The sequence below is a fragment of the Paroedura picta genome, chromosome 2 (genome assembly GCF_049243985.1).
Source record: "Paroedura picta isolate Pp20150507F chromosome 2, Ppicta_v3.0, whole genome shotgun sequence".
Taxonomy (NCBI): Eukaryota; Metazoa; Chordata; class Lepidosauria; order Squamata; family Gekkonidae; genus Paroedura; species Paroedura picta.
In genome coordinates, this window is record NC_135370.1 from 85,079,085 (window position 1) to 85,101,705 (window position 22,621).

General features: G+C 42.9%; 1 protein-coding gene and 1 long non-coding RNA gene across 10 annotated transcripts in view; one reads left to right on the forward strand and one right to left on the reverse strand.

The window, feature by feature from the left end:
• Positions 1-22,621, reverse strand: part of LOC143829876 (uncharacterized) — a 35,359-nt gene that overhangs the window by 8,638 nt on the left and 4,100 nt on the right. For 2 of the 9 annotated variants that reach the window (XR_013228267.1, XM_077321411.1), the window contains exon 3: positions 19,043-21,601. The exons of 3 other annotated variants lie outside the window; for them this stretch is intronic. The gene's annotated coding sequence lies outside the window, so the exon portion shown is untranslated. 4 more of the 9 variants (XM_077321416.1, XM_077321412.1, XM_077321417.1 and 1 more) reach the window with 4 other exon arrangements.
• Positions 6,097-16,933, forward strand: LOC143829880 (uncharacterized). The gene is made up of 3 exons (XR_013228268.1): positions 6,097-6,236; positions 9,918-10,005; positions 16,306-16,933. It is a non-coding gene; the product is annotated as an uncharacterized LOC143829880 (long non-coding RNA).

Here is a 22,621-nt window from a genome sequence, read left to right on the forward strand (position 1 = left end):
TTACCAGTTTACAAATTGAAACATTTATGCTCCCAACAAGGGTAAAAACAAACAAACAGATGTGTTGCAAGCTTATTGACAACCCTACTGTATCCCTTTAAAAAAGAAATATGAGCATGTCTTTCACACTAATTACTTTCATAGCTTAATTGCTAGAAGGGAAGCACTTCCCATTTGCATATTTAAAATTCACAGGGTCAAATTCTCTTCTACGTGTCAAGGAATTGTAAATGTTCAGGGACCTCTCACACTCAGTTTCCCAGGTGCACAGTGTTAGAGATGTTAATTTTGCAGCCCACAGATAGAAATCTTTTTTCTGCCTTAGAGCCAAATTCTCACCCGTTGATGTAAAGCTGAATTTGTTCTGTTGAGTTTTGTGGCAGCTATAAGAGCAGCAGAAAATATGTGTCTCACTTGTCTGTGGCTCACTTTTCACAACCAGCTGCCTTTTGTTGTCTCAACATGTTTGCCACGAGCACTCCCGAAGATTTTTCTTTCTCTGCAGGACTCTTCCCTCGACTGAAGCTTTATTTTCCTTCTTCAGAATACTTATGTCAAGGCACAGAAGAAGCTACCTGTCACCTTATCTGATAGATCCTCTTACAGATAGCTTTCTTTTCGTTTATTAACTTTCAGTGCACTGGGTTGGATTCAGCCAGATTTTTTACTCAAGTGCCATGATCTTGAGCACAGACTTTTAGGTGGCCAGAGGACCCATCCTTCCTTTTTCACCAATGAAAAATTGGTTGGTTCCAACCCAGTTATCCTCCAAGGGTTACAGAAAGTAGTGGGGAAAGTAGTATAGTCCCTATCATTGCCTGATTCTGCATGGGGAAGCCAGGAGGAGTGGCTTCTAAGCATTTAAGCATCCAGATATTCAAGTGAGCTGTGAACTCCAGGTGGCTTGGAGTTCTACGAGAAGTATTGGGATAAGAATAGAGATCCAAGCAATGGTCTAGGGAAGAACCCAAATAGAGGTAAAGGGGGAAAACATGCTGACAAATTGGAAGCAGTCGTGTTCAGAGCAGGGGGATGTGACTTAAAGCAACAGAAACTCAGGTTAGGTAGTCTAGTGGGACCCAGCAATATATAGTGACTGAGCACAATTCACAAAATTTTTCAGCTTCTGACAGAGGAGCATGGGAATAGTAGGAAACATTTAAATCTTCCCAGGTTTATGAGGGCATGGGAAATGCCAATAAGCTCAGATCCAGCCTTCTGATGGAGGGAGATCAGAAGATGGAGGTTCCTGGGCCTTAAGAACTTCTCAGGGACCTTTTCTGCATGCAGGATTTCCTGTGGTTCAGAGCTTGCTTGGTCGCAGGGCTAATTCCTGCTTCCAGCTGACGTTGGTGCAGCTCCAGCGCTGGCACGATTCTGGCCATCAGTTGCCCTGCTGCAAGGGAATGTGGGAAAATCAGCGTTCCCTTTTTTGCAGCTGGACTCAATGAGCTGCAATTTGCAGCAGGGCCATCAGGAAGCAAAAATATCGGCCGTCCCCTTTCCCTCCCCACACCCACCCCACCTCCCCACCTCCCCTGAGCATCAATTCTGCTGCCTTGCTTGCTAGACTGCCTCTTTCCCCTCAATAGCCAGGAAAGCTGGCAGGCTGCCTGCTCAGGCCACCTACTCCTCTCCCGCTTCTGCCACTGCGAAGCATTTTAAATTTATTTTTTAAAGGTATTATGGTGTAATAATGCAATTTTAGGTGTTTTTGCATTATTACATGATAACACCTTTAAAAAATAAATTAAAAATGCTTCCCGAGCCACGGGAAGCGTTTATTCCACATCCCCATGGTGCTCACACCTAGGAAACAGCTGCCATCACTCCCTTTGCTTCCCCCAGAGTCCCAGCCGAGGCTGACCTCACTGCCATCTGCCGGAGAATGGGGAAGCCCCCCTCTTGCGTGCTCCCTCCTTCACCCGCCCCTCTCCTGGTCTTCGGTCTGGGTGCCACAAAGGCAGAAAAGCAGCAGTTGTTGTCCCCCTTGCCACCAAGCAACAGCCGGCTCAGGTACGGGCAGCGTGTCTGGCAGCAGGCGCTCCCATCCAGGCATGCTGCACCCAGCTTCTCTGCCATCCTCCTGCTTGGCGATGTGGTTGTTGCTGCCCAGACTCCAGCTGCTTCTTTCTCAGGAGGCAGCCGTCCAATGTAAAAAAGCCTCCACCACCTGCCATGGATGGGCCCCTTCCCTCCCAGGCAGTGGTGGTTTTTTATTAGCAAAAAAAATTCAGACTGGGAGGGGGGAGGGAGGTGGTCAGATGGGAAAAGTTGGCGCTGGAAGGTGATTGGAAGTTAAGGCCATGAGACAATAATTGACAAACCACAAGGGGGGGACATGATGGGAAGCCCTGACTTCTGGTCCGTGGGCAGAGCTGAAATCTGGGCAAGACAAGGGGATGAGATGGATCAAATGTGTCATGAACCCCGATTCATGCCATCCAGGGCTTCTTCCATTCCTGCATTCCTCACACCTTCCTGCCTTTGCTGGCCGGCTCTGGCCAAGGCCATAAAGCAATAAACCTGTCCTCTGGGATCCTTACTCCCTTCCTTTCCCAGCGGGAGAGGCTCCATGCGAAAGTATCAATCTTACTGTAAGTGTCCTTGCAGAGACACCTCAAAGTCTCAACAATGTGCCAACTGCTTGATAAGGTTCCGGGCCATCTGGCGGCTTGGGAACCCACTCTCCCCTGCCATCCTTCTCACTCTCCCGCCGAAATACCTTCGCCCCCTCCCTTATTTGGTGTGCCCTATAACCACCCCACCTGTCCCCCTTGTACTTTGTTATTATCAAGATCTTTGCTTAGGAAGCTCTTGGCATGCTTTAGCTTTCTGTGGACTTTGCCTAATAAAGCTCTTCTTGGAAATTTGCAACTGACTGTTGGATTTCGGATGTGCTTTCACCTGGGACTCCACAGGCTGGGCTCAGCCTAATTCCTGACAAAATGCTCATGTTCAGAAGTGGGAAATATTGTGGCAGCTACCCCCAAATAAGAAACCAGGAGGTAACATGGCTCTGTGTCCTCCGTGTGGTCAAGGTCTGGGTAAGGAAAAGGAAGAAGGCTTCAGGTGGGAAAGAGATATCCTATTGGCAATCCTGGTTACATAACCACAAATTGTGAAGGAAAACTATCTAAGTAAAACATAAGACTTTATTAATGAATGGCTAATGTCACCAGGATCTTTTTTTTATTAGAAAAGAATGTGGTAAGACAATAGAATGCCAGGACTGAGAACTGAAGTATCTGCAACACATGCCTAATAACTTTCAGTGCCTTACAAGGTCAGTTTCTCTCTGAGCTTCCTTGTGATGGTCTACAAGCTCAGCGGGCCATCAGGGAATGCATCTTTGGGTTGCCATTATGCCTCTGTGGTTATAATGCCACCCCTTCTACCAGTTGTACTGCAGATTACCCTGAAACAGCATTTCATAAGCTCTGTAAGAGGGCTGATGACAAACCCAATGTGAAAAACATGGACCAGAGACAGAGGCAAGCAAAACAGAGGCTTAATGGCCATGGCAACAATTGGAGACTGGGCTGGTATCTTAGTTTTGTATCAGATATCACTTCATCTTTCATTGTGGTGTTCATTAATCAAATTGTTTTCACCTTATGTCATGAAGCATGACTGGATAGCACAAGCTACATGTGTCTTTCTACCCTATAATGTTGGGGCTTAAATGGGTCAGTTCTGAGCTTCTGGCATTGGAGTGGAACTAGACAGTCTGAGAACCACAAAGATGCTTCCACTTTGTGTTTCTGTTGTCTGGTAATGTAATACAAAATGTTACTACTTTACCACTGACAGACAATTATATGAGCTGGGGTGAAGAAATAGTGGGAAGTAATGTATTGTGTTATATTACATATTACTGGAAACGTAAGCCAAGTACACAGTAATGACAATACCCTATCTTTTTGTAACCTCTAGTTTTGCCTTAAAGTGACTGGCTCACATCAGATAGACACTAAGGTATATTTTTAGTAGCAGCTGAGACAATTCTATTACCCAGACAGTAAATCTGAAATCATGGAATAAAAAAACAAAACAAAAACGAATAACACCAGATGCTATGAGCCAATGCACTATGACAGTGATTCATGAAGTCTTAGTGCCATGTGACAGGGAAAAAAAGTATGCATCAAAAAAAGTAGAACTAAGGTGCATGGCTGCCTCCCCCAGCTGTGACAAGGCTTCTCTCATAACCTGCTGTGGGAGGTGCACCCACTTACTCTGCTGTAGAGGTTTCAGGAGTAGTACTATGATGGTCTGGCTGGGGGTAAAGGGGGCATGGAAAAGGGCAATAAAGGACTAGGATTGGCTTGATTTTTGTTGGCCTGCTCATCCTAGTCAATGGTCAGGGTTCTAGTGATCTGTGAAGCAGTAATAGGAAGATACCGCAAATGTGCATGCGCGGCAGTTGCGCGCATGCGTGAAAGTGCCGTGCATGCGTGTTTTGTGACCACGCATGGTGCAAACGCTCATGCGTGGACCTGCCCAGATCACCCTCCCCCCGACCGGTCCGCAGCCTAAAAAAGGTTGCGGACCACTGGGCTACAGGACGAACTTAATAGTCATAATGCTACTGTTGCATCAGAAGCAGTGATGAAGACATTGTTGTTGTGTGGAGGGTTTGTGTTCATTCTCCACTTTCCTCCATGATCGTACCCCCCCTTTGTATTTCTGCAGTTTGTCCCTGAAGTTTTTGCATTTCTACACAAGCCATAACTTTTGATGACCTTTTCCTGCCCTCAAGAACCTTGCATTTAGCTTTGGTACAGCATGGGTCTGGTGACCATGACAACAGTCTGAATGCCTAGTGGCTCTCCCTAGCCATTAACTGAACATATTAGCCTACACACGTGCAAGCCACAGCATACTGCTGGCCTTCTTAGTAGGGCCACAGAGTTAGAGCTGCAAAATAATTAAGGATAAAACCAACAAATCTGCTAAAAGCCAGAGCATGCTGGGTTGAAAATAATATAAAAGCTTCTTGTTTTATCCAAGCTAGCACTTGGGAGCTGCCATACTTCTCCCTAAAGATGCAGCTTTGGATGGGTAACTTATGCACTCCAGAACAACATAGCCTGAAACAGTCTGTTGTTTTTCCAGGCATTTTCCTAGATAATGTGGCAAGAGTACAAAACATAAGCTCTCCAGCCAACTGTGAAACACAAATGCCAGAATTAATCACTTAATGCCCTTTGCATTAGGATAAAGCATGTGGTTTAAAATACAACAGAGCACTTTTAAATGAGGAACTGCTGAATGTCGGAAAAAAGAGCAGTCTCCCGCATCCCAATAATAAATGAAAAAGGAAGCTTAAATTGTAAAGATTGTGGAACTGATGAGAATAACAACTGCTAGGAGCTTAATAATGTTCCAAATCAGTTTCCCCCCCTTTATTTTTTAAAAGATAAGCAGCATATTGATGAAGCCCAATTAAAGAAGTCTTGGCAAATGGTGGTCCTCTACATGGAACATCCCCCCCCCCCCCGTAGTTAGCAGGCTCAGTTAACAACACATCCATCCTTCGTTCATCTTGTTTCTCAGTTCCACCTTTCTGTGCAGAGACAAACACACCAAAGCCGCCTCTTACCTAGAAGCCAAATTGCATTGGTAAGAAAACAAATTCTCTCAACACTATTTGGGTTTCAAGACAGGATTACTTTACATCATGTTGAATTTTCAAAAGTCCACCGTGGTTCATAGGAGCAGTTTTCCTCGAGCATATGAAGCTGAAACAGCATTTATAATTAGATGCAAAATTACTGGTGAGTGGAAATGCAGAGAGCTGGTAGTTCAGGAATCAGGAGGAGATTCACAATTTCAGAGCAGGCTGTTTATTAATGTGCACCAGTATGTTTTTTTTGACAGAGTATATTGGCTCTTCATGAAACTATTATTTATGAAACTAGACAGACTTTCTTGTTGTAAGGTGTTTTGGTCTTGGCATGCAGAAAATATTATTTATAACTATTCTGTTTGTTAAGCTCCTGGGTAGAATATAATTAAAAAATATATAATATGTAAATAAGAACATAAGCCTTATTTTTGCTATCATTAAACTCCCTTTTCCTTCATAGGATCACCTTGCCTCCACAATGGATTTGCATAGGTTATACTGGAGTTCTTACAGGTGGCTGCAGTAGAGCTGAGAAGTTACCAGGAACAGCTCTGTACATGGTTGCTGACTGCATTTGACAAGCACGAGCATGGAGACACCCAAAGTATGTTACAGGACAAAGGCAAACTTCTCAGCAACTAATCTGCAGTATGCATGAAGTTAAGAAATAGATGGCCTTCTTGCCAGCTTGGCGTAGCGCTCAGGAGCATTGACTTCTAATCTGGCAAGCCGGGTTTGATTCCCCACTCCTCCCCCACATGCAGCCAGCTGGGTGACTTTGGGCGCGCCACAGCACTGATAAAACTGTTCTGGCCGAGCAGTAATATCAAGGCTCTCGCAACCTCGCAGGGTGCGTGTTGTGGGGAGGAGACAGGGAAAACGCTTAGAGATTCCTTCGGGTAGAGAAATGTGGCATATAAGAACCAACCCTTCTTCTTCTAATGCCATTCTTGGCCCAGGACTGTGTATCTGAAGGACCACTTTTTCCCATTTGAACTTATGCAGCAGGGCACAACCAAGCAGCTCGTGTCAGAAGAGCAGCAAGCCTCTGCCACTGATAGTTGCACTCTTCTGCATCTGGGTCAGAAAAATGAAAAGTATGCCTACTGGATGGGGGATACGCTTCTAGGTAACACTGTGTGTGAACGAGACCTTGGGGTACTTGTGGATTGTAAACTAAACATGAGCAGGCAGTGTGATGCAGCGGTAAAAAGGTGAATGCCATTTTGGGCTGTATCAACAGGGGCATCACATCAAAATCACAAGATGTCATAGTCCCATTGTATACGGCACTGGTCAGACCACACCTAGAGTACTGTGTGCAGTTCTGGAGGCCTCACTTCAAGAAGGACATAGATAAAATTGAAAGGGTACAGAGGAGAGCAACGAAGATGATCTGGGGCCAAGGGACCAAGCCCTATGAAGATAGGTTGAGGGACTTGGGAATGTTCAGCCTGGAGAAAAGGAGGTTGAGAGGGGACATGATAGCCCTCTTTAAGTATTTGAAAGGTTGTCACTTGGAGGAGGGCAGGATGCTATTTCCATTGGCTGCAGAGGAGAGGACACACAGTAATGGGTTTAAACTACAAGTACAACGATATAGGCTTGATATCAGGGAAAAATTTTTCACAGAGTAGTTCAGCAGTGGAATAGGCTGCCTGAGGAGGTGGTGAGCTCCCCTTCACTGGCAGTCTTCAAGCAAAGGTTGGATACACACTTTTCTTGGATGCTTTAGGATGCTTAGGGCTGATCCTGCGTAGAGCAGGGGATTGGACTAGATAGCCTGAATGGCCACTTCCAACTCTATGATTCTATGATTCTTTCTGGAAGATCCTTCTAAAACAGGGGTAGTCAACCTGTGGTCCTCCAGATGTCCATGGACTACAATTCCCATGAGCCCCTGTCAGCGTTTGCTGGAGGACCACAGGTTGACTACCCCTGTTCTAAAACACACAAGGAACTCTTCTATGTTGCTATAGCTTCAAACTTTGTGGGCTAAAGTTTTAAAAGGCTTTTGTACACATGACTGGGCTTGTTTTCTCAACTGGTAATGGAAATGAAAGTCAAATAAATTTTCCTTTTCTAGTCTAACATAATAGTTGTTTCCTGAGATTATATGCAAAATAAACTGTGGCAATGCCTTTTATAAAATATATGCAAAGTTTGAATTACATGGTGCTTTTAATCAGACTGAACAATTGATGAAGAGGTGCATTACTTGAAAGCAAGTACATACTTGTACCTCTTCCTAATGTTGTAGTTCTGAGTAATATGGCACCAGCTATAAGCAACTAATGAAACTGTCTTTTCCTGAGTGTAACATTACTTAGGAATTACACATGGGGAAAAAATCAGGCCTCTTAGGTGCTGTGAATTCTAGTGGTTGCTTGTCTCCTCTTCTGGAGTCTCCTTCCCAGCTCTGGAAAACGGTTAGCCAATTTTGCAGTGTGAGACAAATTAAAACAGGCTGGGGTTAGTGAGACAGATGGGTGACTGAGAATATTTCCTTAGCCTAATGCTTGTCTAAGCAAATCAAATTCATCTGTTTGTATTAGTTTTTCACATGAAACCCTATGGTACTTATCACTCAACAAGATTTTGATTTTTAAAGGTAACTTCATATCATGCAATAGTGATACAGATGAGTCATTCTTTCTTCATACTGAAAGATGCCCGTGCTGAGAATTCTGAAAGTAGTATGCATATAGCATTCTCCAGTGCCTTGAATGAGAGGAACACAGGGGTAAGAGAGTCATATCAATACAAGTAGGCTATATCAACAACCTTTATTAACATTCTTGCCAATAACTCAACAGTACAATTTAAATTTCTTTACCATTTTGCAAAACCCCAAAGGAATCAGGCAGACTTTCATTCCTGTTTTAATTAAAATTAAAGTCCTCAGATGAATGTAAGTAGATTTAGTCTTTCAGTTATTTTCTTTGAAGAGGTCAGTGGCTGGGACAATAGCAGACCCAAAATGAAATCCTTTTGACACTGAATATAGCCTCCATTTGAAAGCTCCAGGATTTCTAGCACCACACTAGTTCAATATGTAGTCTCAGATATTCCTATTTATTTTTCCAGAGGGGCATAATTCAAGAGTTTCTCAATCAGATCCATATGGGCAAGTAGCATTCGCCAACAGCAGTATCTCTTCAAACTCAGAGCATCTAGGGCATCACTAGGACCATTTACGCACTGGGAACTTCACTGCCCCAGCTCCCGTGCAGGAGCACAAATCGGGGGTGGATGAGGTTTACCAGGCCAAATGTCCCCCCATGTGGGTGTAGGAAGAGGTGGGGCAACCTGCCACGACTAAAACTCTAGCCTGCATCCAGGCATGAAACCTCCAGTGCATAAATGGTCTAGGAATGGAGAAAAACAAGAGTTTTTTAAAAAAAATACATATGATAGAACTAGATCCCCAGCAGATTAAAAAGCAAAGAAATCAAGACCTTGCTCACAGAATAACTAGGGGAAATCTCTTCATACTAGCCTTGCAACAAATCAAATTTTTTGCTTTGATGAAGAAAGAGTTGGTACTTGTATGGCGCTTTTCTCTACCTGAAGGAGTCTCAAAGTGGCTTACATTCACCTTTCCTTTCCTCTCCCAACAATAGACACCCTGTGAGGTAGGTGAGGCTGAGAGAGTCCTGATATCACTGCTCGGTCAGAACAGTTTTATCATTGCCGTGGTGAGCCCAAGGTCATCCAGCTGGCTGTATGTGGGGGAGCGCAGTATTGAACCCAGTGTGCCAGATTAGAAGTCTGCACTCCTAACCACTACACCAAACTGGCAGTGGTTCTCAACTTGGGAGTTGGGACCCCTTTGGGGATCGAACAACCCTTTTACAGGGGTTTGGCAGGGCAAGCAGCAGCTTGGCGGGGGGGGGGGTGCTAGACACACAACTGCCTTGCAGGGTAGATTGAGATAGAGCGTTTGTCTGTCTGGAGTAGTGGAAAAGAGCGAGATCAGCATGGCAGATGACAAGAGGCAGAACTGAACTGAGAAACCCGGGGGGGGGGGGAACAATTTATATACAATCATGAACGATGGATCTTCATGCCATTGGTCAGTTTTGGTTTAATTTCAGTGAAAGAACATTTGCATAATTTTATGGTTGGGGGGTCACCACAACATGAGGAAATGTATTAAAGGGTTGGAGCATTAGGAAGGTTGAGACTACTGATCTAGAGCCATGGCTGCAATCCTGAAACATTACATATGTGTAACACTGTAGGGTAGGTCACATGCTTATTTTTATTCGACTTTTCCTCCAAGGTGTTCATTGTCATATATATGGTTATCACAACTGCTCTGTGAGGAAGGCTATGAAACAGACAGTGCCTGACCCAGAGTCAACTAATGGGTAAGTAGGGATTTTTATGTAAAAAATTTCAATCTAAATTGGACATTCTAGCCATGACAGAGCACTGACTATATTACTGCACTCAAGTTGCTCCTTCCTATCGTATACAGAGGATAACCAAGAATATTCAAGAAGTGGCTGGAATACCAGGAATTAATTTAAAACTACAATAACCAACAACAGAAAATATAAAAATAAAAATAATAATGCAATAATGTACATTTAGAAAGACAATATTATTACATTGAGAATGTAAAACAAAGAGATGAAATCCTGGAAACTCAATGCAGATCTAATAACTTGTGTTATAGAGGAACTCCAAAGGTCTTTAGGAGACCAAATTTGGAAAATAATGTTTGTGATTTTCTTCAGAATTAGCTGAAGGTTGAAGAACACTTTCCTAACATGATCAAATTTTTTGAGTGAATTCAAAATTCGTATACAAGAATATACCTCAAGATATACTGGTTCATTCAGTTCACCTACAAGAAATCACTAGATGTAATATTAAAGAACTAAAGAAAATCTCCACTCAAGATAATGGGGAAAGTACAGATCTTTCAAGATTTACCAGCAAGTGTGTTAAAGAAAAGGAAATACTTCAATTTTTTGAGACAAATTTTGACAAAAAAAGTATCACTGGAAAATAACTGTTTATAACAGAGTGGTAAGCGGCAGAAATGCTGTCTGAAGCTGTCTGTCCATGAGGTTGGGAGTTCGCTCGAGCCAGCTCAAGGTTGACTCAGCCTTGAGTACCCAGCTTGCTGGGGGTAAACGGTAATGACTGGGGAAGGCACTGGCAAACCACCCCGTATTGAGTCTGCCATGAAAACGCTAGAGGGCGTCACCCCAAGGGTCAGACATGACTCGGTGCTTGCACAGGGGATACCTTTACCTTTATACTTGCCAAAAGGAAGAAAAGTAATTGTAACAGGGAACAAGCCAAGCAACTGGCTGACAAATTGCAAGTAGAAGACTTGCAGAGGAACAGAAGTAGAATCTCCAAAACAACTCAAAGCAATTTGCTATCAGCTCAAAACGTTCATAGACCAAAAACTCCAAAGAAGAAACAGCAAAGAAAGGGACAAGTTGGATATGGCAACAATGTCAGAACAAAATAGATACATTAAAAATAGTATCAATGGACTGAAAGGCTGTTCTAAAAGCATGAAAATCCTCAATCACCTGAAAGAACCAACACACTGGTTTATTATGCTTACAAAAAACTCATAAATATTAATATACTGTAAAAAGTAAAATTATGTCAAGCATGTATTGTTTTAGGTCAAAACAAAAAATATAGAATAGCTATCTACATTTAAAAAATCCATAATTAGAAGTGTTAGAAGAATGAAGAGACCCAGATGGAAGATACCTAACCTTAAAAATGAGACTCCTGAAAGGCAAAATATGTATAACAATGATATATGCACTGATAAAGCTGTTCTGACCGAGCAGTGATATCAGAGCTCTCTCAGCCTCACCCACCTTGCATGGTGTATGTTGTGGGGATAGGAAAGGGAAGGTGACTGTAAGCCACTTTGAGACTCCTTCGGGTAGAGAAAAGTGGCATATAAGAACCAACTCTTCTTCTTCTCCCCCTTGTCTCTTTTCTTTTCTGTACTCCCATTTGGAGAATCTGAAAAAAATTAAAAAGTTTCTGGGTTTGGGTAAGTTTTTCTGCAGCTCTAATTTGTCATGACATCTAAATGCTGGCAGTGAGGCATATTGAAAGTTGTCCCCTACAAACTGGGATTATACAGGTACCAAAGTGATGTGGGGGAGGTGTTATCAAAAATCAAAATTCCTATTAAGAGAGTATTTTTCATCATGTAGACTGTAGTTCAGCCTTTCTCGACTTTTTTACTGTTTAGAAATCCCAGAAGTGGCACAATAATGCAGAATACGGTTGGCATTGCTGTGTACATGTGCATCCAAGGCCCCTCCCTTTCTCACCCCCTCCAGGCCCATCACTGGCCATTTTGGTAGGGGAGGGATGGGTTGATAGACCATATATGGTCATATCACCCGATAAATGTTTACCAAATAAAAAAAAATAACTCCCAACCATTTGAGACACCCTTCCAGGGCTGTCAAGAAAGCCTGCTGTACTTATTTAACTTCAGAAAGATATGCAGTTTATCTGATAAGAGGTTATGTGACTGAAATTTCCTTACTGGTCTAGGGAGTTGACATGTCAAAAGAAAGAGTTACCTGATCACTGAATTGCAAGTGAATAACATGTATCTAAAGGAGCAGTTTGGAACAAAGGAAGGACAGTTCTACCTAAAACATTCAACAAAAAACCTGAATGTTTGCAAAACGTTATATATTTAATATACAAGGTTTCAAATATACACTTGGGATCTAATGAAACTGACAAAAATTTGAGGAAAAGACCTCTTTCTGTCCTATGAAAAATTATTGTAAGACTAACACCTCAGAGTCTCATTCATGAATTTATTAGGACCAGGTTAGAGAAAGTTGTACTTGGTAAAAGATTTTGATGTTACAACTCATTTTTGTGTGCTTGTGTTTGAATGATCTACCATTTGGACCTGTAAACTGAGAGAAAGAATCAGAGAGAATATTTCAATGATTTTAAAATAATTTCCCATATTGATGTGGGTTTTATTCTGTCAAAGGGGGCAAACTCCTATGTGTCCAGGCATTCAGATGTTGCAAAAACTGAAACTTTATTTATGGCATCTCAGTCCTGGAAATTTGATCTTCACCGTCCACATGATGGAGAAGGAACCATGGACATATAAGCACATCAACAAGTTATGTTTGTGCCTTCATAAAAAAACAACCATCACCCCACCATGTCTGAATACAGCCAGTGTCTCTTTCAACAAAAGCATCCAAAACAAGAAACACCCTCTCACCTGTACTGACTCATCATTACCTGAGAGTTTGCATAGCTTCTTGGTATTAAACCAACAACTCTGACTTCTAACAGTTTTGAGCATCACCTCTGGTGGTAGTAGTCGTTGAAGATCCTTAACTACAGGGAGAAAGCCAGCAAGCAATGGAAGGAACTGTTGAGGAATTTAGTCTTTTACCTTATGGCAGACAATAGCCTCACACAAGCAGTATTCTACATATGCAGTGTTTTATTAGAAGGCTCCTGTATGAACCAACTAACCAATAAATTAACATATGAATCCAGCAATTCAAAGAGAGTTGTAAGAGAATCCTAAAGCATAGCAAGCTTTAGGCTACCACCCCAAACATACTTTTTACTCTATTTTGAAAGGCCTGGAGGATCATTGTCCAACTATCAATAACATTTTAAAATTACTGGGACTGTAGGATCAGTGAGCTTGTTCCATTTGATAATAAGATACTATAACGATGGGTCAATGACACCAATACATCTATGATCCATGCTTAGCACTCGAAACAAGCAGAACACAATACTACGTTACAACTTTTAACCAAAGTAACTCGTAACAGAGAATTCTGAAAAAACCCAGAAACTAAGACAAGATAATTAATAATATGTAACACTAACAAAAACAAACAATGGCCTTGATTCTTGGTTAAAAGAAAATCTTTAAATATTTTGGTAAAGGATGAATGCCTTATCAAAAAGGGTCAGAGTGAGTAAGTAGGAAGAACTCAAAGTAGCAAGGATAAGCATCCTGTTCAGGAAGCTTACCGAAAGGGAAATAGGATGGTAAGATGACGGGCCTTTGGGGGCGGTAGAGGGAAAGCACTGGTAGGCAGGTTGCAGTGGCACAGGCAGCTCTACCAAGTCCTGGCAAGGCTGTGGCTGGAGCTGCTTGGGGTGGTGGGGGCACTGGCAGGGGCTCTCTCCCCTCTCTCCCACCAGCCCACAGTACCAGGCCCTCCACCCTTCCTCTCAGCTCCTGCTTACCGGGCTGGAACTTCTTCCAAATGGAAAAAGTTGGAGGGGGATGCAACCAGGAGAGGGACATCCTTCCTGATTGGCTGTTTGGTGGATGGATGGCCAATCAGGAATGGGACAGCCGGGACAGCCGACCTGATTGGTGGTTAGGCAGTAAGAAGAAGAGTTGGTTCTTATATGTCTCTTTTCTCTACCCGAAGGAGGCTCAAAGCTGCTTACAGTCGCCTTCCCATTCCTCTCCCCACAACAGACACCCTGTCAGGTAGGTAAGGCTGAGTGAGTGCTGATATTACTGCTCAGTCAGAACAGCTTTATCAGTGCTGTGGCGAGCCCAAGATCACCCAGCTGGTTGCATGTGGGGGAGTGCAGAAACGAACCCGGCATGCCAGATTAGAAGTCCGCACTCCTAACCACTACACCAAACTGGCTCTCAGCTCCTCCCAGCACCCCTGGCTTTATTAATGGTAACAAGATAATGGACACAGGGAGAGTTAGTTTCCATGATGTATGCAAATAATGTTCAGTTTGCAATGTGAGGCACAGATCAAGTAGGTAGAGCAGTACAATAGCAATAGGAAATTGAGGAATATATGATGGTTTCTTGATTTCAGAGACTGCCAGCACAGATTTCAATATAAAATCCTCGATACAGTTTGGCTTCACAAACAATTAGTAAAAAGCTCTAATGTCAAAAACTTAATAGTAATTAAATTTATAAAAACTGCAAAATCTCTGTATCCTTAAACAGATTATTCCATTTACCTGACCCATTTTTTTTGCTATAAGAAATTATTTTAACTATATCTGACATAGGGATCTGCCTTGCAAATTGTCAGAAGGCAGTTAGCTAAAACAGGCAGTTTTGCTGCTGGGGGGAGTTCAATTATGCATTGTTTGTCTGCACTGTTAATATGAAATCATACAATAAATTGCAAGAGAATCACATTTATGCCCAAGGCATGTACTCATTCAGGAGCATTTATCATGTAAACATTGTACCAAAGCATTACTTAATCACAGATTCTAGATTCATAAATCCCAATTCTGCACTTGTAATGACAACTCTGTGGTTAGCAAAGTAAACATGATGAACTGCTAACAGAAGCAACACTACCAGCTTAAAGAAAATAGAACAGAATACATAGGACCTCTCTAGACTGTAACGGACAAAGAAGGAAGCTTTTCTAATATACAATTTTGGTTTGCTATAATCAGGCCACTTAATTAATATTAGAAAAAATAGTGGCTGCATTTCAGATGTCACAATAAATTATGGTTTAAACAAGTTGGCTGCATAATCACTGCTTAGTCTGGTCTACCTGAATTACAGTTCAAAATTGATCAACTGTAAGATATGTAAGGGGGAGAGAAGCACATTCCTGCTTGATGGGACATCACTATTCAGAACTTGAGGATGTAGAGAAGAAAAAGGGTCTGTAGAAATTACTGCCAACTGAATGCAACTGGAGTAGAAGAAGAGTTGGTTCTTATATGCCGCTTTTCTCTACCTGAAGGAGTCTCAAATGCAGTTTAGTCACCTTCCCTGTCCTCTCCCCACAACAGACACCCTGTGAGGTGGGTGAGGCTGAGACACCCTGTGAGGTGGGTGAGGCTGAGAGAGCCCTGCTCGGTCAGAACAGTTTTATCAGTGCTGTGGTGAGCCCAAGGTCACCCAGCTGGCTGCATGTGAGGGAGTGCAGAATCGAACTCGGTTCACCAGATTAGAAGTCCGCACTCCTAACCACTACACCAAACTGGCTGTTTTCCTGTGCTTCTTGCTGTGCGTGGTTAAGAGAGGTACTGATCAGATTTCTGCAGTCATATATCATAATTTCAGTTCAGTACTGACCACCAAGCCACAACTTGAGAAGCCTGAACTTGTTGAGAAGCCTGCACTGAAACATCACAGTAAACTGGAGTTTGATAATAACATGTGGTTTACTGTGACATCAGAATACACTCAGTGTTGTTTGGCTAACAAAAATATCTAATGAAATATCTAGTGTAAGGATTTTCCTTTAAGCCTATAGACACTGATTGCATTCTGTGTGTCAGAAATACAGCCTGTTGCTGTAGTTGCAAGCTTCCCCTCCCCTTGCAAAAAGAGCATGATAGAAATCTGTCTTGGTTCAGAAGTGGAGGGGCGCACATGGAGTGGTGAGGGAGGTAGGGGACACCCGCCTAGCCAGCCAGATCAACCGAATCAACCCTGGTGATCAATGGGGTGACAGATGTCGCAGCCAGATCGCCCTCACATCCAATGAATAAATCTTTTCAAATTTTACATCAGTAGGTGGCATCTCAGTAGCATCATTGTAGCCTTAAGTAATCTGTGTCAACTGACATTTTTAAAATGTAGTCGTCATTTGAAAGATGTTCAAAAATAGAATTTCAGCTTGCTAAAATTTTCTTTTATAACTTCACAGAAAACGTGCTGGAAGTATGGTAGCAAATATCTGAGGAACCTGAAGACAAGATGTTCCTTTAATGTACCATGTCAAAGAATTAGCAGGCAAGATGGCACTTATCACTGAAAATTGTTCCTTGCAAATGAAATTTAACAGACAAAAAAGAGCTGTGTTTGCAAAAACATGATCAAAACACAAAGGGTGGGTAATGCTACCTATTTTCTGATTGTTGTGCCATTTCATATGGCAATTGTCAGAAGGCAGTTGCTAAATCAAAACACCAAATGCAATAAGACTGTTGGAATATTAGTGTGGATTCGGTTCTTACAGTTTTATCTGTTTGATGGATAAAATGCTTTACATTTGTTTGACATGTACTTCATGTCAGTATCTTACATTCTCAGAATGTGCTTATATTTACATTTTAATAAAGAAAACAAGGACTGGGTAAAGGCACCCAAAACTCACAAAGTGAAACAATCACAATAAACACAAATTGAAGAAGAGACCAAACAATTTACAATATGTTCAATATCCTTGGTAAATGTTTATTCTGAATACCTATAATAATATAGAAATTAAGATGTAATACATCACATGAACACAATTAACAAAGCAATGTGGTGCCAAATGTCCAAGAAGTGTTCGAAGCCACAATGTAGGAATTACAGTTCTGTTTCATTGAGTTTTGTTCTCTTTGCCTTATCAGTTTTCTATTAATTCTATCATCCCTTCCCTACTCCCTCAAGAAAAAACTGCAACAAAAGAAGTTTTTTGCAGAAAGAAAGGAGCACAAGCCCAAATTGCATGCATGAAAACTCTACAAATGAAGCATGCATCTGCCTGGGCCCTGCCTATCTGCGGGACCACTTGTCTGCTTAAACCCCCCTGCAGGGTTCTTCACTCTATGGGTGCAAATCTACTTGAGGTCCTTGGCCCCAGAGAAGCACATCTGGCTTCAACCCAGGCCAGGGCTTTTTCGGTCCTGGCCCTGACCTGATGGAATGAGCTCTTGGAAGAGATGAGGGCCCTGACGGAGCTATCTCCGTACCACAGGGCCTGTAAAATGGAGCTCTTCGGCCAGGTCTTTCGTTGAGGCCGGGTTTCAGGGACATCTAGGCCCCCTCCTATGGCCAACGCTATTCCACTCTGCAATCCTGTACCTTTGATAGTTGACTGTAGTTTGGCAGAAGGATTGGGGATTATGCTGCTGTTTTATGGGTTTTTATGGTACTGGGGATTTATGATAGTTTTTAAATGGGGTTTTAAAGGAAGCGCGCTTACCCACCTTGGCAGGAGTGCAACTCACCATTGCGCCCCAAACCAGGAATTTGGGGGTGACTGTTGATGCCTCCCTGACTATGGAGGCACAGGTCAAAAGAGTAGCGGGCCAGGCATTTTCCCATCTTTGCCAGGCCAGGCTACTAGCGCCCTACCTGTTCCCCGAACACTTGGCCACAGTGATCCATGCGATGGTCACCTCCAGAATAGATTACTTCGCTCTACGTGGGCCTACCCTTAATCTGGAAACTTCAGCTAGTGCAGAATGCAGTTGCTAGGGTCCTCACTGGGACACCTTGGAGGGCCCACATCCAGCCTGTGCTGAGGCAGCTGCACTCGTTACCCATTGCTGCCCAGATTCAGTTCAAGGATTTGGTTTTAACCTTCAAGGCTATACGTGGGTTGGGCCTCACATACCTGCGGGACCGCCTACTGCCTTATGTTCCCCGCAGGGCCTTATGCTCTGCGGGGGAAAACTTATTGGTCGTTCCTGGCCCCAGGGAAGCACGCCTAGCCTCGACCAGGGCCAGGGTCTTTTCGGTCCTGGCCCCTACCTGGTGGAATGAGCTCCCGGGTGAGCTGCGGGCCCTGCGGGATTTGACATCTTTACGCAGGGCCTGCAAAATGGAGCTCTTCCGCTGGGGTTTATGGTTGAGGCTGGGACCAGCAGAGGAGATCGGCTCTCCCCCCCCCTCGGAGAAGGGAGGTTGTGGGCCTGTGGACATCATGCCGCCCCATGCTCTCAATGCCTCTAGTTGGGACGGGGAAGTATGCCTCTAGTTGGGACGGGGTTGGGAGATTATCTCCCATGTTATGGGTTTTTAAGACTTTTAATGGGGGTGTTTTAATGGGGTTTTAAGACTGTTACCCTCCACGAGCCCATTGGGGAGTGGCGGGATACAAATTGAATGAATAAATAAATAAATACATAAATAAATAGGTTTCGTGGGACCCGCCATGAGTCTTTGGAGTGACATGATATAAATCAAAATAACAAATAAATAAGTTTGCCTGATTTTCATATTTATTTCAAATGTAGTATGGAATTTGCTTAACAATTCAGTCTTCTGCATCAAGCAACGTCAGACACTAACCAACGGATATTTCTTACAGAACTATAATTTACCCAACTCTAAGGAAGAAATCCTTGTTTAATCATAATTTGAAATCTAGTATTTATTTATTGAGGAGCATGATGTCAGCACATAAAAGAGAACGGCCCTCCCCACACATACTGAGAACCACAACTGAAATTCTAATGAATCTTGAAAGGTAGCAGAAAAAAGCAAGGCCTTTTCAGTGACCGGCCTCCACTGTGGAACTCTCTACCAAAAGAGACCTTCCTAACAACCCTTTTTCGTTGAAGACGTCTAAGTAAAGTAATTTTATTTCAGAAAACAATTTGAAGGACATCAGTGAATTCTATTTTAATCCCATTCGGAGTTGTGTATGCAACTCTAGGATTGATTCTATCTTTTCATTACCGCCATGACTTTATGCTGATTTTACATTAAATGTGACTGAGCTGCCTTAAATGCTCCTCTGCTTCCAGAAGGTGGAATAAATATTTGTCCCACTTTTAATAAAACAATCAGAATGCCAGGCACACCATTAACCCACCAAGCTCCCACAGGTATCAGCACTGCAGTCTACACAGACTTTTTTTGTGAATGAGCCCTACGTTTTTCCTGCAGCAAAATTTTTACAGTTACGTATCTTAAAACAGCTATTAAAACACAAAAGTATAAAAAGAAGATGCCTATCCTTCTGTGTATTCTGCTTGTAGAAGGCCAAGGTATGCGTCTCATTTGTTTCCAACTATTTTGCCAGAATAAAATCAGAGTCCAGTAGCACCTTTAAGACCAACAAAGATTTATTCAAGGCGTGAACTTTCGAGCGCAAGCACTCTTGGTCAAACTAAGAACTGACCATCATAACAGGAGGAATATATAAGTAAAAGTTAATCCTGTTACATTATTAAACTGTGTCACAGCTTATATGTTCCTATTGTTATGATGGTCAGTTCATAGTCTGACGAAGAGTGCTTGCACTCGAATTCTCACGCCTTGAATAAATCTTTGTTGGTCTTAAAGGTGCTACTGGATTCTGATTTTATTGTGCTACTTCAGACCAGCACAGCTATGAATCTATTTTACCACAAGTAAAGAGCCTCTTGTGGCGCAGAGTGGTAAGGCAGCAGACATGCAGTCTGAAAGCTCTGCCCATGAGGCTGGGAGTTCAATCCCAGCAGCCGGCTCAAGGTTGACTCAGCCTTCCATCCTTCTGAGGTCGGTAAAATGAGTATCCAGCTTGCTGGGGGGTAAACGGTAATGACTGGGGAAGGCACTGGCAAACCACCCCGTATGGAGTCTGCCATGAAAATGCTAGAGGGCGTCACCCCAAGGGTCAGACATGACCCGGTGCTTGCACAGGGGATACCTTTACCTTTTTTAAGCACTTCACAGGTATAATCATTTTATCCCAACAGCTAGGGAAATATGAAAAACAAGGCAGTTAAGCAAAAAGCATGTGATCTGATGAATCCAAGGATCCCAAACTTTATTGAGCCTGTGGATACCTTTGGAGTTCTGACACAGTGTGGTGGGTGCTGCCACAAAACAGCTGTCACTGGAGGTGGGATCAGCTACAAAAAGGATGCCACAGATTACCTTCAGTCACACAATAAAGATCCCTGTGCTGGGTTGACAGATGTTTCTGAAACAGCATTTTAAAAAATCTGCATGGCCAATCAAATGTCCAGTGGCTGATCAGAAGCCTTACTTGGCAAAAGTCCCACTAGGACCTGCACAATTTCTAAACACACTTGGCGAGCACCATGGCAGGCACGGGCAACATGTTGGGAAACTTTATCTAAATCTGTTTTTGGTATGCACAAACCAGGGCTAAACACTAATTCAAAGGAAATCCTAAAACGATGAGAGGGAAAAACTCCTTCCCCTTTCTTGTGTGGAGGAGGGAAATTTTGGTTAAAACAAAACAAAACAAACAAACAAAAAGAAATATATGCAATAAGTACTGTCCTATCAAACCTCAACTAATTTTACTACTTTAACAATATAGAAGCATCATTTGTAACTTGGTTAGTATCTAAAATTGCAGTATTTGACACATTTACAGAATTTAAGTTATAAGTTCCTTAATTTTCTATAAGCAAAACTACACATATACCCAGCAGTACAGAGAAAACTTTGGCATATGTACTTTAATTTTTTGTTATCTGAAAAGCAGAAAAAAATAGGAGTTAAACAGAAAAAAGCTTTGTGGAAAACATAATAATCCATGAGTAACATTTTAAACTGAACTCACAAGAAATAGAAATTTTTAGGTATCAGTAATAATATCTGAACAGTTAGATATAGATACAGGCAGATACTGTCTTCTACCTTCAGTGGCTACTGGTTCAGGATTTGGTTTATTGGATTTGTAGAACCATCCCTCTTGGCAGAGCCATCTTGGGGCGGTATACAACAGTTTAAAACCAAAAATATAATAAATAAAATTAAATTACTTAAAACTTACAAACAATCACAGAACAGCAGTCAGTATTTTTCCATTCCCAAGTTTGATCCAACACTCGTTCAATCTGCAGTGCATTGGGGGGGGGGGAACTCCTGGCCCTGAGGAACAGTGAGGTCGGACAGGGCCTGTATCTCCTCTGGGAGCTCATTTCACCAGGTGGGGCCAAGACTGGGAAGACCCTGGCACTGGTCAATTCCGGGTGAGCCTCTTTTGGGCCAGGGGTCACTAGCCTGTTGGACATGATGGAGCTCAGTGCTCTTCGGGGAGTATATTCGGAGAGGCAGTCCCTCAGATATGCTAGGTCCGGACCGCAAATGACCTAAGGAAGATCTTAGTTCTCGGTTAAACTTTGTGAGGCTTTGATGCATTTTCTGCCACTCTCCTTATCTCCCCCACCCCCGTCGGCAAGGTAGGGCAATAAGCTACTCATCGTGCAATCCGCGGGTATATGTTTCACAGAGTTGGCATGTATTGTCTTTAAAAGCACTTCATTCTAAAAGAGAAAATATTTCATAAGATTTTTAGTACTCTTCCAAATTTCCATTTTTTCCATCAGAAAAAAACCTCAGAAAAAACACCCCCAACATGTTTTCTCCCCCTGAATTTTTCCTCTCCCTCCCCACCCTGGGCATTTACATATCTTAAAATACATGCTTTATTCTAACACTAGGGGCAAAGCCCATTGTATCCAAGAATACAACGGGCGCTAGAGCTTGGCAGTGGGAAGAGGAAGGGGAGGAGTTGTCCAGTCGGTAAGGGCATGGGGTTGAATGTGTGTGTTGTGTGGGAGGTTCTGGTGGCAAATGAGGGTATGGATGTGGACATATGGTGTCAAGAACCTGTGGTGTGGAATGTTCGTTGAGTGTGGGAGAGGACTGACCCTTGGGAATTGTGGCATAGTGGTTACAGATGAGCTTTCCAGAGCCGTGTCTTCAGATATGTGAAGGGAAAATCAGACTGGATACTCTTCTTAGGGGAAGATTACATGGCAACTGATTCCTCTCGGTTCTGCGTCATTTCCTTTCTTGTGTGAATTAGGCCACAGACACCGAAATGTCCCCCTGCCCTAATACACATAGGGTAGTCACAGTACACAGATGTCCACCCTGTAGAGAGGCAGTTTGGTGTAGTGGTTAGGAGTGTGGACTTCTAATCTGGCATGCTGGGTTCGATTCTGCGCTCCCCCACATCCAACCAGCTGGGTGACCTTGGGCTCGCCACGGCACTGATAAAACTGTTCTGACCAGGCAGTGATATCAGGGCTCTCTCAGCCTCACCCACCCCACAGGGTGTCTGTTGTGGGGAGAGGAATGGGAAGGTGACTGTAAGCTGCTTTGAGCCTCCTTCGGGTAGAGAAAAGCGGCATATAAGAATCTTCTTCTTCTTCGTCTTTTTCGTCGTCTTCGTTCTGTCTCCATTTTATCACTGTTAATAAAATATTATGTGCCCACATGCTACTTTCATGGTTGCTCCTTAGAAGAACTGGATTTTTGTACCCTGTTGTTTACTACCC